Raw genomic sequence first — 20,857 nt, forward strand, 5'->3', positions numbered from 1 at the left:
TACTAATGATGGAATAGTATTGTGATTTATGGTTGTTCCATAATTACTTAACCTGTCTCTTATTGTTGGATATTTATGTTTCTTCTAATCTTTTCCTGTTGCCGTAAATAATCCATACAAGATTGCTTCTGTACTTTCATGAGTGTATCTGTCAGATAAATTCCAAGAAGTATAATTGCTAGGTCAAAGGTTAAGTTTATTTAAAACTGATGTTTCTAAAGTGCCTTCCAAAGAGACAGTATAAATTTTAACTCTTAAACAATGCATGAGAGTGTCTGATCCCTCTCTTCTTCCCAACCTCCCTGCCCCCTTTTTTAATTTCATTTGGTGATGGCAAATTTCCATCTTTTGAGAACAGGTTTAACTTCTGAAAATTGCTCCCAAGTCACTCAAAGTCAACCCTGATAAATAAAAGCACAATCTTGTTAGGTAACACCATTCTGAGTATAAGCTGAGCTGTGGCTTTAAAGTAATTGAGTATTCTTGTTTGGTTTGTAAAATGATTCTGAAATTAGATCCAAAATGAGATCCAAACATTCTGATGATGCAACAGTAGCTTCATTCAAATAAGTGTGTTATGCTCAGTCACATCCGACTCTCTGCGATCCCATGGACTGTAGCCCACCAGGCTCCTCTGTCCATGGAATTTTCCAGGCAAGAATCCTGGAGCAGGTTGCCATTTCCTACTCCAGGGGATCTTCCCAATCCAAGGATCAAACCTATGTCTCTTGTGTCTCCTGCACTGGCGAGCAGACCTAGGAAGCCCTGGCAAATAAGTGTACTGCTTCCCAAAGGGATACTGTTGAAGAGGACAGTGTTCAGTCAAAGGCAGATCTGGTGTATCAAATCAACAATTCTTATTGCATCATAGGCACACTACAAGTGAGGTATAAAGATCAAGTCATGAGGCTGCTTGGTGTCTGGTTTATGCAACTCAGCATCATCACTTTATACCCAGTGTTTTTTTTATCATTTATCTTAATGAATTCTTACAACTTCCTTGAGTTAAAGGTAGCAAGTGGTATTTCATCTCTGCTGAACCTAAGAATTCCAGATACTCTCAGTGACTTGCTCACAACAGCACTCACATAAAATTCCACAGAACACAGTGTGTCACCAGAGAAATCCTGGAAAGTATTCAGTTTGCTTTTCTGTTAGGTTTCAGTATGATTCCAAGGGTCACTGATAGAAGGCACCCTCAGAATCATAATTCTGAGAATTATACCTATGTTAGTAGCATTACAATTAACTAAAGTTTCTTCAAATAGAGGGTAAAGAAGAATAAAACTCAGATATGCAACTAGTATTGTTCTAGTGATATTTATCAATTATTCTCAGTCCCTGAGAAGGAAAAATCACTCAGTGGCATTTGCCAATACCTGGCATAAATGCTCTTACCATGGCTGATTTCAAGACTACTTACATGACATCAACTGGCTCACAAAATTTCTGAAAATTCAACAATAGATATCACTGCATGGTAACCATAGTATTTTCTGAAATTTTCTTAAGTTTTTTTAATTGAAGAATAATTACAATATTGTGTTGGTTTCTGCCATACATCAACATGGATCACCCAAAGGTATACCTATGTCCCCTCCTTCTTGAATCTTTCTCCCTCCTCCCACTCCATTCTACCCCTCTAGGTTGTCACAGAGCCCTGATTTGAGTTCCCAGAGTTATACAGCAAATTCCCACTGGCTATCTATTTTACATATGGGAGTGTATATGTTTCCATACTACTCTCTCCATTCATCCCACCCTCTCCTTCCTTAATATTAATAGCATGAAATTTTTACTGAAACTGCAAATTCTTCAGGGCTTCAATATACTACACCTCCGACTTTTGCATTAACACTACTGTGGATTATTGTGTTCTTATTTCATATATTTCAGAACTCAAACTTTGCTTTTAGCTTCATTATCCTCAATGTACTGTGCTTTAAAGCATGTAACTTCAATTTTCGTAGAAATATATTTTTACATAGGTTGATATGTGAGTCTATTAACATTCACTCATTCGGTACTTCCTTTCTGAATTTTTCTCTATCTCATAAATATGAAATGAAAAGAGAGCAAGAAGCATGTACAAGATCATTTTTCTATATTTACATAGTGAAAAAGTTATAAGTAATGTGAACAAAGGAGTCAAAAGGGAATTCAATACATGGCAATTCAGGACATCTTGATAGATGGAACATTTTGCAAAGAATCTGCTTAAATAACAGTTGAGACAATGCATTGCTCTTGAAAAGATAATTCTCTTAAACCACAAAAATGTTTAAAGATGACTTAACATGCTCATCAACTCATTCTGTACATGTGTATATGTGTTTCTGCAAGGTGTAAGTAAGTATCACGAAATAAAATTCTATGTGAACTTCCTAATAACGTCCTTCAAAGGAATCTCCCAAACAGATGTACATGTTAAGTCATGTTTCTAATGCTCAAAATATTTCTGGAACTGCCTTTGGGGAATGCATAAATCAAAAAGGGAAATTAAGTCCATACATGTCTTTACTTAGATGAAAAATTAGAGCCATCCAACTTGATGGTCAACCTTATTCAACAGAGTGAACTCCAAGTGACTTATAGACATTTCCAAAGATCAAATCCACCCTCAAAAGATTAGATCTGTCAACAATCAAAAGAAGTTTCAAAAATGTCCTAAGCAGTGGACACAGAAGCAACCTAAATGTCCATCAACAGATGAATTGATAAGAAGTTTTAGTACATATATACTGTGGAATATTACTCAGACATAAAAAGGAATGAAATTGGGTCATTTGTAGTGATGTGGATGAACCTAGAGTCTGCCATACAGGGTGAAGTAAGTCAGAAAGAGAAAAACAAGTATCGTATATTAATGTATATAGCCAATTTGCTTTCTTGTACGGCAGAAACTGACACAACATTGTAAAGCAAGTTTATTCAATAAAAATAAAATTTTCTGAGCAGTAGCTGCTTCAGTGAAATAATTGTGTGACCTTTCAAGATGATGATTTAGAAGGGCACATTTAGATGTATATACTCTGGCACATTTTATTTTAAAATCTCATTATGTTATGAGGGTCTTCCCTCATAGCTCAGTTGATAAAGAATCTGCCTGCAATGCAGGAGACCCCAGTTCAATTCCTGGGTCAGGAAGATCCCCTAGAGAAGGAATAGGCTACCCACTCCAGTATTCTAGGGCTTCCCTGTGGCTCAACTGGTAAAGAATCCACCTGCAGTGTGGGAGACCTGAGTTCGATCCCAGGGTTGGGAAGATCCCCTGGAGAAGGGAAAGGCTACCCACTCCAGTATTCTGCCATGGAGAATCCCATGGACAGAGGAGCCATGGGGTCACAAAGAGTCAGACACGACTGAGCGACTTTCACTTTCATGTTATGAGAGGTCACTTCACAGAGTGGTCAAAAACACATATCTGGGAGTCATCTGTGGTCTGCCTCCAACATTTCCCAGCCATGTGAACTTGAACAAGTTATTTACTCTCTCCACACGTCACTTTTCCTTATCTGCAAAATAAAAGGAGCAGCACACTCCTGGTGGGACTGTTTTGAAAGTGAAACAAGGATAATGTATGTAAAATCCTTAACTCTAGGCCTCCAAGTGATAGCTACTCAATCAATGGTAACTAGTTTTTCTTTCTATCTTTATTACATTGCACATAGTCCTGCACGTCCTTTTTTGCAGATGACGTTATTATTTTACCTCATTTGCTAGAAATGAGGTAAACACTACCACACGGTTACTTTATTGAGAGGTTTAAACTGGGGCACACGGCAGGACCTTGAGCTGGAAAGCAGAGACACCACAGTAATAATTACTATTCACGTGTGGTAGAAAAGTAGAGAGAAATTACACCTAGATAGCAGAACCATATTCCTGGGAAGAAATTATGGTTCAAATGGAAGACGAATGGAATATAATCAACTCTATTCTTAGTTGAAAATGTAGTGGTGGTTACATTAAATAGCAGTCTCATACTTAGAGAACTAGCTTATGGGTAACAGGGGAGAAGAATGAGGGGAAGAGAGAGAGAGACTGGGATCAACATGTACACTCCGCAATATTTAAAATGGATAACCAACAAGGTCGTACTGTACAGCACAGGGAACTCTGCTCAATGTTATGTGGCAGCCTGGATGGGAGGGGAGTTTGAGGGAGAATGGATACATGTATACACATGGCTGAGTCCCTTTGCTGTCCACCTGAAATTGTCACAATCCTGTTAATCAGCTATACTCCAATATAAAACAGAAAGTTTTTTTTAATTAAAATTTTTAAAAAATAGTTGTCTCAAATGGGAAAAATAAGCAGTCTCATTATTCTTAATCTCTTTATCCTTACAAGTCATCAGAAGCCCTAGTCTCTTATCCCTGTTTGTGTAACATCAGGCGCCCTATTGGGAACTCCAAGGTCTCAAACCCTGTGCCCAACAATGAAGGAAGTCCTGGAAAAGTCGTCACACAGGGAAGAACAGGAATGGAGCTGAGCCAGGCACGTCTCAGGAACAAGTTCTCTAACCAGTGACCAAGAGGAGTCCAAAACATCTTCAGGGGTTGAGGTACTCTCCAGGACACCTTTGGATCGGGGGCAAGAGGATCAAAGAAGCAAGGAGAGATGTCAGCTCTCCTCAACTTACTTTCAAGCTAGCTCTGCCTCCCTTCTTCAATAATAGCCTTCTTGGGGGTCCTTTAATATTTGCCAAAAACTCCCAAAGTGTTAGGTATTGCCAGAACCTATAAGGAACCTTCTCTCCCCAATAGGAAATATTTCTAGACACTAACTTCTGGGAAATGATAAAGTGCGTACATTGCAAATATAAAGGGTTATATAAATACTTAACAATCGAAGCATTTCTACTACTCTGCCCACAAAAAGCCATTACCTCTGTCTTTATGACAGAAGGTTTAATGTCGCTGAATCTTGCTCAAGTGTAATATTCACTTGAACACAAAGGTCCAATTTTATAGTGGCAATTTTTTATCCCAAATCACAGTCACAACCTAATCCAATTCAAGTATTCTGATACCACATCTTCCATGAAATAGCTTTTCTTCAGCCATACTTACTTTCCAGCTCACTGCCTTCCCACCTCCCCAGAGCCCAGCCTAGTGCTCGACTCAGAGTACATACACAATAAATTATAAGTGGAGAGAGGAACACTTCAAAATCATAACATGTCTCCTTAGGAAAGGTGCCCTAAACAAGAGAAAGAATAGTAATAACTGCCATATGTGGCAGGCTCTCTAAGTATATTATCTTTAATCTTCACTACCACCTTGCAAAGAAGGTGAAATTATTATTCACTTTACACACAGGAAGTTGAGAGCAGATCAGTAGCTATCTTGCCCAAGAATTCAGAATTATTAAATGGCAGAGCTGGGATATAAACAGCCTGTCTGTCTCTAGAATTGGAACTCTTAACCACTTTGGTAAATAGCCTCTAACCTAGGAAATCCCCTCAAAGAGATCCCACACCTATTATGTAACAATCACTAATTTCCTCCTCTCCTCTCATGGATCACTATAACGCTGCCTCTTAGTGTTGCCAAGAATGCAGTCAAAGCTCCAGCACCACCCAGTCATGACACCCTCATCTGCTTCCTCTCTGTTGGCAGAGATGAGCAGATATAACCCAAGGCTTAGTCTTCACATCCATTCTGGGCTTCCAGAAGCTCCATTTCCCTTCCTTCTGTTGCCTTAAGTGCTAATAGGGCTAGGCTGAGCAACAGTGAGCTGTGTGACTAGCAACATGCTATCATCAACACTGCTCTTCTTGTCTAACACCAAACTCACTGTCCCCGGGACATCTTTTGCAAACAATCTCCTGGAGCATGCAAAGATCTACTGTGGAATCACATTTTATAGACACTTGTGTTCTAAAATCACGGAGTATACAGTCATAAAAAAAAAGAATGAATTATTGCCATTTGCAGCAACAAATATGAACCTAGAGATTATCATATGGACTGAAGTCAGAAGTCAGAAAGAGAAAGACAAGTACCGTATGATGTCACTTATATATGGAATCTAAAATATTATATAAATGAATGTATTTATAAAACAGATTCAGATGCACAGAAAACAAACTTATAGTTACCAAAGAGGTAAAGGGGGGAGAGGGATAAATTAGGAGCTTGGGATTAGCAGACACAAACTATTGTACACAAAATAGATAATTAACAAGGACCAACTGTATAGTACAGGGAATTACATTCAATATTCTGTAATAAACCATAATTAAACAGAATATATATATATACACACACACATATATATATATACACACACACACATATATATATACATACACACAAACACACACCTGAATGAGTGACTGAACAAAATATAAACATGTATATATAAATGAATCGCTTTGTTGTACATCAGAAACTAACACAATATTGTAAATCAACTATTCTTCAATAAGAAAATACAAATAAAATCAAGAAGCATGGCAAAATAAGATAAAATTACCTTTAAAAATCACATATATGGGGCAAAAATACACAATGGGAAAAAGACAGTCTCTTCAACAAGTGGTGCTGGGAAAACTGGTCAATAACATGTAAAAGAATGAAACTAGAACACTTTCTAACACCATACACAAAAATAAACTCAAAATGGATTAAAAATATAAACATAAGACCAGAAACTACAAAACTCTTAGAGGAAAACATAGGCAGAACACTCAATGACATAAATCACAGCAAGATCCTCTATGATGACTTCCCAGAGTAATAGAAATAAAAACAAAATGGGACCTAATTAAACTTAAAAGCTTTTGCACGACAAAGGAAACTATAAGCAAGGTGAAAAGAGAGCCCTCAAAATGGGAGAAAATAATAGCAAACAAAACAACTGACAAAGAATTAATCTCTAAAATATACAACAGCTCATGCAGCTCAATACCAGAAAAATGAAGAACCCAATCAAAAAGTGGGCAAAAGACCTAAACAAACATTTCTCCAAAGAAGACATACATATGGCTAATAAACACATGAAAAGATGCTCAGCATCACTCATTATTAGAGAAATGCAAATCAAAACCACAATGAAGTATCATCTCATGCTGGTCAGAAGGCCATCATCAAAAAGTCTACAAACAGTAAGTGCTGGAGAGGGTGTGGAGCAAAGGCAACCCTCTTACATTGTTGGTGGGAATGCAAACTGGTACAGACACTATGGAGAACAGTATGGACGTTCCTTAAAAAACTAAAAATAGAACTACCATATGACCCTACAATCCCACTCCTGGATGCACACCCGAGGAAACCAGAACTGAAAGAGACACATGTACCCCAATGTTCACAGCAGCACTGTTTACAACAGCCAGGACATGGAAGCAACCAAGATATCCATCAGCAGATGAATGGATAAGGAAGTTGTGGTACATATACACAATGGAATATCACTGAGCGGTAGAAAGGAATGCATTTGAGTCAGTTCTAAAGAGGTAGCTGAACCTGGAGCCTATTATACATAATAAAGTAAATCAGAAACAGAAAGACAAGTACTGTATATTAACACATATATATGGAATTTAGAAAGACGGTACCAACTATCCTGCATGCAAAGCACCAAAGAAGACACAGATGTAAAGAAGAGACCTTGGACTCAGTTGGAGAAGGCAAGGGTGGGATGATTTGAGAGAATGGCATTGAAACATGTATATTACCATACGTAAAATAGATGGCCAGTTCAAGTTCAGTGCATGAAGCAGGGCACTCAAAGCCAGTGCTCTCGGATTGGGGAGGGAGGTGGGAGAGGGGTTTAGGATGGGAGGAACACATATACACCTGTGGCCAACTGATGTTGATGTATGGAAAAAACCATCACATTATTGTAAAGTAATTAGCGTCCAATTAAAACAAATAATTTTTAAATAAAAAATACATAGAAAAAATCATATATAATGTAACTATATTGTAAAAATTATATCTAATTATATATTCAAATAAAATTACCCTTACAATCACCTACAAAGTACACTGTTTATGATATCGTGTATTCAGTTCTGCAATCAGAATTCTTAGCAGATTTAATTTTGAGAATCACTAATTTAGGAAGAAAGTCAAGATGCAGATGCCTACATATTCCAATCATTCTGCCTATCAGAAGGAGAAAATGTTCCTGGCTGCTTGTAGGGTATACTCCACCCTTTTTAAGGTATAACACGATAAAAGTTGTGTGTGCTATTGTGACACCTTACTCTAAGATAGTTTCTTAAGTCAGAGAGCAAATTGGGTCCTTGAGTAGCCGCGGTGTCATCCAATTTCCTGCTCAGAAAGAACAAATAAGTCCAGGGATAAACACAACTCAATTTCTCAAATTGAGATCCCCATTATATTAGGAAGGAAAGATGAGAAAGCCAATTCATGAGAAAATTAACCCCCAACTACTTGCCTCTGTCTTGCATGGCTATTTCTGTTTCCTTTCTCTGCTTACTTTTTTCATGCCTTTCTATATGTGTAGTTTTTTTTTCCATAACTATTTCTTGGACACCTTTATAAAGCACTTAGTCCTATTCTCAGTTACTATGTAAACTTCTACATTTCCCTACATGTTTTCTTTTCTGTGGAAGTTTCTTGTTTGTTTCCGTCTTCATTTACTCATAGCCAGTCAGAATTCTAAAGGAGCAACATCACACTTAGGTCTTCTGACACTCTGCCCCATTTTCAGATTCACATCTCCCAACTCCTTTTATTGACCAAGGTTATAACCGTGGCAGAGATGCCATCTGGTTAAATTCTGAGTGTATGAAAAGGAGAAAGTCTGAGGATGACCCAGCACAGCCAACAGATCTGGAAAAACATGCTGTGTCTGCAGCCCAAGGCTCACAGATGCCCAACAGCATCCCATGAGGCAGCTGGCCCTGCTCTCCTATCTGTAAGTGAGATGATGTTCAATCTGTTGCTTTCATTTTCTAATTCCCAAAAGTTTTTAAGAAATGTTCACCACAGTCCTTTTTATAAGAGAAATCATTTTCGGAGGAACACAAAAGGAGACCAACTTACATTGGTAAAGGGCAAAGACAAAAATAGAAAAAAGTTCTTCTCAGGATGGGTAAGGAGAACCAGAAACTCTCAGGCTGGAAGTTAACTTGGTCAGGAAGTCAAAGTCTTGAAAAAGCAAAAGCTGTAAAGCTTTGATTAAAATTCCCACCGCTGGTTATATTTATATGCCCATTCAGGTGCTCATAAAGGAAGGGCATTTTTATTAAGAACACTGTAGATCACTTTGAATACATTTCCTTGTACTTTTCTTTGCTCCTTTCTCCATCTTTTTATAATGATATAAATTAAGGGGCAGAGGCATCAGGTGATAATAATGGATTTTCTCCACTATTTGGCTTGTGCCACAACAAACCTTAATATTATTTTAGCAGTGTGAGTTATTTGATCTAGAAGGATCCGCCTGTTCAATACAGTCAGAGGTAGTGCTCAGGAATTAGCTGGCTTGACCTGGGGCAATCAATAGATTGACAAACTAGCCTTTTTTAAGTCCAAGACCTATTTTATAAGAATATGAAGCTTGTGGTGTTCATACAAGAAAGGGACCTGAAGACTGTGCCAAAGGTTTCACAGCTGAAAGCATTCACGGGACACTTTTATATCCTTAAAGAGGTTCTCATAGGCTCTGAATCAGCCAAAGGCAGGAGGGAGCGGCCACTAAGGAGACACAGCCATTCATCTGAAATAATTATGGACAGGTTTAAAAATATACAAACATAGCCTTGAATATCTGGGGAGGGGGAAAAAGGTACTTTGTGTGAATTATCCTGTGATTGTTGCAACTTCAAACAATGCTCCTGTAACTATTTTGTAGACATGATGTGACAAGCAAAATAAGTGAGTAAAAGATGAAAGGAAAGGAGTAATATTGATACCATTTCCCCAGTCTCATGCGGAGTTTTCATGGCCTAATTCATGTCCCTGTGTCAGAAGGTGGAAAAGTACTTTAAGTTCAAAGGAAGCTTGCCCTGAGACTGTATAGACCCTCCTGACAAATCATCCTATTATGTGATCCCAGCTGGTGGCAGATGGGTTGGAAGGGGAATATTAAGAGGGAGAGGCGTTTGGGATGTCGATCTGTAAGGGTTTCCGCCTTCTCAGAAAGATGCTGCCATTAGCCTCATTATCAGTCACTGGAAACTGCTTAAACACCCTTCCCCCACTGAAAGCTAACAGGATGTCAGACTCTTCAGTCATCAAAGTCTACAGGGGGTCTTGCACTGGAAAAGCAGGCTGCTTTTTCAAAGAAAAAAAAATATTTCTTCTGTGGGCTCCTTCACTATTATCATGGACTTTCCCATCAGGGTGATGTTTATTGCTTTCCTCTTCTCCCAGGCTTTTTAAATGTCCCCTATTGAAAAGACAGAACCTCATGCAGTGAATTTTGATTAGAAGTTCATATCATCTCTCTTCTAATATGAAGCTAGTGTTCAAAGGGTACCAGAATGGAGGCCTGTAATTTTTAGCTGGAGCACTCTAATATTTCAAACAAAGGATATGATAAATGACAAAACAGGCAAGAAATTACTCGATTAAAAATGACAGTATGAGCTATTTCCCTAGAGAACATATGACTGGCCCTCCAACTGATGCCTCTGGTATCTACAGAGGGTGAAATCAAACCTCTCCAAGCAATCTGCTGCAAGGCCAGTGCCAGAGAAGGGAGTTAGAGGAGGAAACTCAGAGCCGGGCAGGAGCAGGCACAGCAGAAGGAGGGACACTGATTATACTCCAAATCAATGTGTTATGCTGACAGGGCCCTGCAGTAGGAAAAGCTAGCAACCAAATTGCATCTCCTGAGCCCTGCCCGTCAGTAGGTGTTACTATTCATACATGCAAATCTACAAGCACTGAGCAGAGATTAAAAGGGAGAGGGAGGCAGAAGATAGCAAGAGGAAAAAGACTTTAGCTCAGGCTGCGGATCAGAGTGGCAAGCATTATCATAAACATAAAAACTGAAATTCTCCCTCATTCCAGTTCACAGGTGCTTTGCTTTAAGGGGAAAAAAAAAAAAAAAAGTAAACCACAGATTCCTTTATGTCAGAAAAAAAAAAAAGCCTAAATTCTGTTTTATCACTAAACAGCTGTTCTTTCAAGTTCTGGCTAAGCCCCTTCAATCTCTGTCTTGATTAGTCTAATTATGCATCTACTGAAAATCTAATGCCAACCTTGAATTTAGTTCATCACTACCCACGGCAATATCCTCATTTATTTGAGCCCATGGATCCCATCCTGCAAGTGCCTGGGGAACATGTCTGAGAGTAAATATTTCTAAGGGCATGTGTGATATGCAGAATAATTACTCAGATGCCCAGGTAATATACAGCAGAGATCTTGTGCTTCTCTATCCCCATGAGTAGATTTGTGTTGGCATAGGATTTTTCCATGATGAAGTTAGTGCTTGTTCTCCTAGGATGCTTCCCTAAGGTAGTAAGACTGACTTTTCATTATGATTACGCACATACAGCATCACTGTAGACCAGCTTATCAGCTAATGGGGACAATGTGAAGATCCACAGAAAACATCAAAAGAGCATCTTTCCTACCCCAGGGAAGCCACTGATAAGCCGGAACAGGGCCTGGGCATGAAAACCCCAAGAGTCATTAGAAACACCAGGATGAAAAACGTACCACCAGCCTGGATTAACTGAAGGGCCATTACCAATTCCCAGCCCTAATGCTCAATAGGGATGTGTCAAACTGCCAGATTTGTGCTATCCAGACACAGCCAAGCTCTGGTTTCCCCTGGAACGAAAACAGGCCCCATATGGGCTCCGAGTTACATGTAGGATAAACATCTCCCCTTCCCATTTGGAAAAAAGCACTGCTTTAGACTTCCCTAGCAGCTCAGACATTAAAGAGTCTGCCTGCAATGTGGGAGATGCGGGTTCGATTCCTGGGTCGGGAAGATCCCCTGGAAAAGGGAATGGTAACTCACTCCAGTGTTCTTGTCTGGAGAATCCCATGAACTGGGGAGCCTGGCAGGCTATAGTTCATGGGGTCACAAAGAGTCAAACATGACTGAGTAAGTAACACTAACATCTCTTTAATCAAGTTGTGTTGAAGAGGGCTGTTTTACTGGGAAATCTTTTTTAGATTTTGAGGCATTTTGGAATGCTGATTAATAGCCCTTTACATTTACACACTGCTTTCATGCACACTGATTTATTTATCTCATCCTACCATCCGGAAATCCTCCCATCCAGAAATCTATTGCCATGACTAATTCACCACCCATAAAATATTCTCTATAATAATCACTATCTTCTGCTTGGTTTTAAAATGTGCTAATTATTTTTGCCAAGGATGTTAAAGCATCCGAAGTGCTATCAGACCTCTCTTTAAAGCTGAGAAAAGAGATTCCAAATAGCTGGAGGAAAACTCTCATGTTCCCAAAGTTCAAAATTAGTCTTTGATAAAAACCAGGTTTGACACTTCAGGGGAGGGGGTCATTTCTTTTAAGTAAAAGAAGATTCATATTACAGAAGAAACAAAGTAGTATCTTCTCTCACCCAACCTCATCTCATTTTTCCAATCACATATGTCTCCCCACAGCAGTTCTGGAGAAGAGTAGACCGCACTGTCGATAGTAAAAGCAGAGGCATTTTTTTACAGAAGAAAGTTTGAGAAAAGTCATGAGGAAAAGAGGATCTAAATTAGGATCCTTATATTAAAGCAGAGAATTAATAAAAATCCCACACCCAAACATTCTTTATGAATGAAATACATCAAACTTGTCTCTTTCTATTCAACTGAAAATAAAATTCACCATCGTCTAAAACTTGAAGAGTGAATCCTCAAATTTAACTTTAGAAAGGTTGGTTTCTCTTCTGATCTGATTCCATGAAAAAATCATTTATTGACTGCCCATCATTCTTCTTATTGACATGTTCTATGATGGTGACAGCCTTTCTGGATTGATGTCAGAGACATTATCATCTTCAGAGGGAAACAGTTGTGAACAATTTAAGTATCCCATTTGCATACATCTTAAAAGTCACTGTGATTGTTTTCAAATAAAAGAATTTCAAATCAAATTCTTTGATATTGTTTCCTTTGGTGGAGATTAATTCCCCTTCCTTGTGTGTGGATCAAGTGACTCTCTTTTAATAAATAAATTGTGGCAGCAATGATAGACCATGACCTAGGAAGGCAGTCATGAAATACACTTAGACTTCCCTGTTGCTCTCTCTGTTGGGTCACCAGCTGCCACGTTGTGAGGGCACTCAACCATTCCCAGAGAGAGGTCCACATGGTGAGGAGCTAAAGCCTCCTTCTGACAAGTTACGCAAATCTGTCATGCAAGTGAATCAGCCACTTTAGAAGTAGCTCCTTCAGCTTCATTCAAGCTTTCAAGGACTGTGCACCTGGCCACATCTTGACTATAATCTCAAGAGAGACCGTAAGCAGAACCACCCAGCAAAGTCCTTCCTGGATTCCTGAACCACAGAAACTGTGTGGGATAATAAGTGTTTACTGTTTTATGCCACAAAGTTTTGGGGCAGTTTATTATATGACAACAGATAACTAACACAGTCACCATTATCAATAAAAATGTATAGGGCACCTACCCTGAATGAGACATATGCAGGTGGCCCGCGTATATGTGTGTGTATAGCTTCCTTTCTGAAGAGACTATGCTTTTTCTTCAGTGAAGTCCCCCAATCCTGAGGGAAAGTCTTGAAACAGGCATCTACAGACTCCACTCAACTCATTTAGAGAAACAGGTTTCCCCCATCTTCTCTTTTCTTCACTCTAGAAAGGACTTTGTTTGTCATTTAAAAACAAGTCTTGCTGTTATCACGAGTGCCTTCAGAATCTGACACTGCACCATATTTATGTTTTGTCCAATTTGTTGTCTTCCAAGTGTAGCTGAGACACAGCAACATTTTCAAATAACAGGCAAAGAAAACAAATTCTTGGAAGAGAGCTGTCACCCAGTTTTTATTGGCAGCACAAAACTGAGGTTTTAGCTAACAGGACACATATAAATATTCCTGATGCCTGCTTATTCTGAATGTTATGTCTCCCTGGCTTGTCATTAACAATACGGATCAACACTCTAGACTCCTGAGTAGGGAGGGGACACCAATGCCAACAGAATGTCAATGCCCATGGATGGCACAGATGATCAGGCAACTATTCAGAAAAGCTTATCTCAGGAACTAACTCTCAGTGAACAGAACAGGCTCTTTCATATGATTTACTTTTTAATGACTGTTCCCATTTTACGAAGGCCTGAGAAATGTCTGCCTGCCTCTCAACAAATAGTTCTTCTCCTTCTGCACTTGATCTCTCAAAGACTCTACAGGCCAGGCCAGGAGACTGTCCAGGAGAGTGGGCCATTCCCGACCTAACCAGAGCCTCCCTCCACATCACCAGCCAGTACAGTTATGGGTCAAGGACCTGAGGGCTTGGGCTCCAGTCTTGGTACCAACTCCTGGGGTGAGACAGCCCCCTTGATGTTTTCTGTGCCTGGACACTGGCATTTCAGAATTTAAAACTAAAAGGAAGGAAGGAAGCTAGGAAGTTGGAAGGAAGGGAGGAAAGGGAGGGAGGGAAATAGATAACAAAGAGATCCAAAGGGCTCTCAGCTTTCTGTGCTGCTCTTATTTCAGTCAAATCAGTTCAGTCGCTCAGTCGTGTCCGACTCTTTGTGACCCCATGAATCGCAGCACGCCAGGCCTCCCTGTCCATCACCAACTCCTGGAGTTCACTCAGACTCACGTCCATTGAGTCGGTGATGCCATCCAGCCATCTCATCCTCTATCATCCCCTTCTCTTCCTGCCCCCAATCCCTCCCAGCATCAGAGTCTTTTCCAATGAGTCAACTCTTCACATGTGGTGGCCTAAGTATTGGAGTTTCAGCTTTAGCATCATTCCTTCCAAAGAACACCCAGGACTGATCCCCTTTAGAATAGACTGGTTGGATCTCCTTGCAGTCCAAGGGACTCTCAAGAGTCTTCTCCAACACCACAGTTCAAAAGCATCAATTCTTCAGTGCTCAACTTTCTTCACAGTCCAACTCTCACATCCATACATGACCACAGGAAAAACCATAGCCTTGACTAGACGGACCTTTGTTGGCAAAGTAATGTCTCTGCTTTTCAATATGCTATCTAGGTTGGTCATAACTTTCCTTCCAAGGAGTAAGCGTCTTTTAATTTCATGGCTGCAATCACCATCTGCAGTGATTTTGGAGCCCCAAAAAATAAAGTCTGACACTGTTTCCACTGTTTCCCCATCTATTTCCCATAAAGTGATGGGACCAGATGCCATGATCTTAGTTTTCTGAATGCTGAGCTTTAAGCCCAATATTGCTCTTATTTAGTTCCAAGCAAATGCCATTCAGAAGGTGACATGTATCAGTGCTCAACACATTTGGCAAAAAGGAGAAGCAGTATAATTCAACCATTAGACAGCCTGGATTTGAATCCTGGCCTAACCATTTCTTGGGTTTGTGACCCTCAGCAAGTAAGCTTCAAGTTCTCAGCTACAAAATGGGGTGACAGACCTGTCCCCATAGCTCAAGCACATAAGGAGATTTAAATGAGGCTGTACGGGTAAAGCACTAAGCAACATCTGGCCTGTAGCCTGTGTTCAAGTGATGTCGTTGCTCAGTTGCTCAGTCGTGTCTCACTCCTTGCAACTCCATGGACTGCAGCACACCAGGCTTCCCTGTCCTTCACTGTCTCCCAGGGCTTGCTCAAACTCATGTCCATTGAGTTGGTGATACTATCCAACCATCTCATCCTCTGTCGTCCCCTTCTCCTCCTGCCCTCAATCTTTTCCAGCATCAAGATATTTTCCAATGAGTCAGCTCTTCGCATCAGGTGGCCAAAGTATGGGACCTTCAGCTTTAGCATCAGTCCTTCCAATGAATATTCAGGGTTGATTTCATTTAGGATTGACTGGTTTGATCTCCTTGCTGTCCAAGGGATACTTAACAGTCTTCTCTAGCATCACAGTTTGAAAGCATCAGTTCTTAAGGCACTCAGCCTTCTTTATGGCCCAACTCTCACATCGGTACATTACTACTGGAAAAACCATAACTTTGACTAGACGGGCCTTTGTCAGCAAAATGATGCATCTGCTTTTTAATACTGTCTATGTTCATCATAAAATTTTCTTCCAAGAAGCAAGCACCTTTTAATTTCATGGCTGCAGACACCGTCCACAGTGATTTTGGAGCCCAAGAAAATAGTCTCTCACTGTTTCCATTGTTTCCCCATCTATCTGCCATGAAGTGAGAGGGGCCAGATACCATGATCCTAGTTTTTTGAATGCTGAGTTTTAAGACAGCTTTTTCACTGTCCTCTTTGATCTTCATCAAGAGGCTCTTTAGTTCTTCTTCTCTTTCTGCCATTAGGGTGGTGTCATCTACATATCTGAGGTTATTGATATTTCTCCTGGCAATCTTGATTCCAGCTTGAGCTTCATTCGGCCAGACATTTTGTATGATGTACTCTGCATATAAGTTAAATAAACAGGATGACAATATACAGCCTTAACATACTCCTTTCCCGATTTGGAACCAGTTCATTGTTCCATGTCCAGTTCTAACTGTTGCCTCTTGATCTGCATGCAGGTTTCTCAGGAGGCAGGTAAGGTGGTCTGATATTCCCATCTCTTAGAGAATTTTCCACAGTTTGTTGTGATCCACTCAGTCAAAGGCTTTAACATAGTCAATGAAGCAAAAGTAGATGTTTTTCTGGAATTCCCAGGCTTCCTTGGTGACTCAGATGGTAAAAAATCTGCCAACAATGTGGGAGATCCAGGTTTCATCCCTGGTTGGGAAGATCCCCTGGAGAATGGAACAGCAACCCACTCCAGTATCTTGCCTAGAGAATTCCATGGACAGAGGAGCCTGGGAGGCTACAGTCCATAGGGTCATAAAGAATTGGACATGACTGAGCTTTCACTTGCTTTCTCTATGATCCAATGGATGTTGGCAATTTGATCTCTTGTTCCTCTGCCTTTTCTAAATCCAGCTTGTACATCTGGAAGTTCTAGGTTCACATACTGCTGAAGCCTAACTTGAAGGATTTTGAGCATTACTTTGCTTGCATGTGAAATGAGGACAATTGTTCAGTAGTTTGAACATTCTTAGGCATTGCCTTTCTTTGGGATTGGAATGAAAACACCTTTTCCAGTCCTGTGGCCACTGCTGAGTTTTCCAAATCTGCTGGCATATTGAATGCAGCAGTTTAACAGCATCATCTTTTAGGATTTGAAGTAGCTCAACTGGAATTCCATCACCTCCACAACTTTGTCTATAGTGATGCTTCCTAAGGCTCACTTGACTTTACACTCCAGGATGTCTGGCTCTAGGTGAGTGATCATACCATCGTGGTTATCCAGATCATTAAGACCTTTTTTGTACAGTTCTTCTGTGTATTCTTGCCACCTCTTAATATCTTCTGCTTCTGTCAGGTCCATACCATTTCTGTTCTTTATTCTGCACACCTTTGCATGAAATATTCCCTAGGTATCTCTAATTTTCTTGAAGAGACCTCTAGTCTTTCCCTTTCTATTGTTTTACTCTATTTCTTTGCATTTCCTTTATTTCTTTGCATGTTCAATAGATGTTAGCTGCTAGTATTTGTATTGTAAGTGCATGATTGCATGACTAGTAGAAGCTGTGTTTCTCAGTTAGTCCTCTGGTATAAAGAACCACCATCCAGGGACTTCCCTGGTGGTGCAGTGGTTGCAACTTCACTTTCCAATGCAGGGGGTGTAGGTTCGATTCCTGGTTGGAAGCTAGGATCCCACATGCCTCAAGGCCAAAAAACCAAAATATAAAACAGAAAAATGTTGTAGTGAATTTGATGGGGACTTTAAAAACGATTAACATCAAAAGAAAAAAACATTCTATTAAAAAAAAATCTGTCTGAGAACTAGGGTGTGTATCTCCCAGCTTTCCTGCTTCCCTGATTTGTATTACCCTATAATCATTTAGAAGAACAATCAAACAGCTTTGCTGAACAACAACAACATGTCTAAAGGGGTCTGGGTTAAGGTTGATCACAATTAGAGGGAACTTTGGGCATGGAAGACGTATAGCTAATACCCTTCCAGGTGAGTTGACACCTGGATGGAAATGAGAGAATGCCTTCACCTCTGGTTCTAAAGCAGGTGAGGTCAGCACAAAAAAACAGTAACACCTTCTCTTTCCCATACACGTTATAAGGAACAAGCTTTCAAAACCATGGACAGCTCTTTGAGATGCACAGCCTCCAGGAACATCAGCTGTGGAGGTACCCTGGGCAACCAGGCTGGTCTGGGTTCCCATACTCAGGAACAGCTAGAGCCACAGCCTATCCCCAGACCACCTGACCCCCACATAGACACTTCCATATTCACTGGAAGGAGCCCGGGGGAAACTAAGGCAGGAGAATGGCCACACCAGAGTAGAAATCACTATGGTTTCCCTTAGCCCCTCAACATTCCTTCCCTGCCAAAGCCCCCCAGCCAAAACCACTTCTATTTTTTGTGGATGCCCATAAATTTTTAAAAATTTTAAATGGGAAATTTATTGTTCAGTCACTCAGTTATGTCCAACTCTTTGTGACCCCATGGATGGCAGCATGCCAGGCTTCACAGTCCTTCACTGTCTGCCAGAGTTTGCTCAAACTCATGTCCATTGAGTTGATGATGGGAAACTAGTGTTTATAAAAAGCAGATTAGGTAGTTGGACCTGGTTGCTGGAGCATCCAAGAGGCTTGTGAGAGTCTGAAGTTTCTTTGTTAGGGACAAAAATTTGTAACTCTGCAAATAGAGCTCTCTTGGTATATGAGTATGACGAGAAGTAACCCAAAATAGCTGGTATCAGATCCTCTTTCCTGAGAGTAAGTTTTAATGAAGTGGGTAGAAAGGGAAATGGGCTGAAGACAAAGGTGGGAAGTGACTGGCCAGGAGGTAGGTCATCATGAGGGTCTTCTCTACAAAACAGAAGTCAAAGTGGGATGAACACATTAGAAATGTAGTAGGGGAAATGCCTATCAGAAAATGAAGTAACCACAGGACTTGGAGAGCCTCAGAGCACAGTGCAGATATGAGCCTGAGAGAAGGAGTGAAGGAAGGACAGGAGACTGGATGGAAGCATCTGACACTGGCATTACCCTATAATCATCCAGCATAGCAATCACATTGGACCATAAAGAAGGCTGAGCACCAAAGAATTGATGTTTTCAAACTGCGATGCTGGAGAGGACTCTTGAGAGTCCCTTGAACTGCAAGAAGATCAAACCAATCAGTCCTAAATGAAATCAACCCTGAATATTCATTGGAAGGACTGATGTTGAAGCTGAAGTTCCAATACTTTGGCCACCTGATGCAAAGAGCCGACTTATTGGGAAAGACTTTGATGCTGGGAAAGATTGAGGGAAGGAGGAGAAGGGGACAACAGAGGATGAGATGGTTAAATAGCATCACTGACTCGATGGACATGAATCAGAGCAAACTGCGGGAGGTAGGGGAGGACAGAGGAGCCTGGTATGCTACAGTCCATGGGGTCACAAAGAGTCAGATGAAATTTAGCGACTGAACAACAACAGCAACAATCTGACAATGCAGTACTGACTTCAGCAAGGCCATCAGGGAGTCCCTGAGCCAAAGTTGGCCATCAGAGAAGTCTCACGTTCCCCAGACACAGTCCCTGCCTCATGCTGTCATTGAAAACAGCTGAGCAGGAACATGGCCTTGGTAGAAAATAATAAACAATACTGTTCTATAGACTTGAAAGTTGCTAAGACAGTAGATCTACAGTGTTTTCAACACACACACCTAGAAATGATAATTTTGTGAGGTGACAGAGGTGTTAACAAATATTATTGTGTAATCATTTCTCAATGTATATGTGTACCAAATCATCACATTGTATATCTTAAATTACACAATTTCATATATCAATTATTTTTTAATACATGTGGGGGGAAAGTAATAATAAATGTTAAAATTTTTAAAAAGAAATCTGGGCCCTCCGTCAACTGTGCTTCCTGCAGTCAGGAAACATGTCAGTGGGAGACCTGACATGCACATCCCAGGGTGGCCACAAGAAGAGAGATTGGGAGATAATAGACCAGAATTGTCTCTTGTGATGCTAGAATCAGCCCTGCCTGCATCAGCATGAGACAGAGAAGTTGTTAGCACCCGTCATCAGTTCACAAACAGTCACGACTTACTCCTGATGCCACCATGAGGACACAACAGGCCAAACAATCTTCTTCAACCCTTAGCTGTTTTTTGTTTGGTTTATGTCTTGGAATTCCCACTCAGAGGCCCTAGAAGATGTGATTGAGAAGACAAGAGATTCTGTGCGGGAAGCCCCTGTTCTCTCCTTTATACCCTCTCCCCTGGAGCAACACTCAGCTTTGGGTGGAGAAAAAGAGAATAGTCAATGAGGTTGTCATATCAGGTAGATCAAAATTAAAGTGGGGAAATTTCCCTGGTGGTCCAGTGGTTAAGACTTTGTCTTCCGATGCAGTGGGTACAGGTCCCATCCCTGGTTGGGGAGCTAAGATCCCATATGCCTCATAGCCAAAAAAAAAAACAAAACAGAAAACAAAAACAATATTGCAACAAATTAAATAAAGACTTTAAAAATGGTCCACATTGGGACTTCCCTGGTGGTCCAGTGGTTAATAATCCACCTGCCAATGGAGGGGACACAGACTCAATCCCTGGTTTGGGAAGGTTTCACCTGCCACAGGACAACTAAGCCCATGAGCCCCAACTACTGAGCCTGTGCTCTAGAGCCCATGTGCTGCAACTGCTGAAGCCTATGTGCCTAGAACCTGTGCTCTGCAACAAGAGACGTCAGAGAAACCTGCACGCTG

This window comes from Bos indicus x Bos taurus, chromosome 10, assembly GCF_003369695.1.
Source record: "Bos indicus x Bos taurus breed Angus x Brahman F1 hybrid chromosome 10, Bos_hybrid_MaternalHap_v2.0, whole genome shotgun sequence".
Taxonomy (NCBI): domain Eukaryota; kingdom Metazoa; phylum Chordata; class Mammalia; order Artiodactyla; family Bovidae; genus Bos; species Bos indicus x Bos taurus.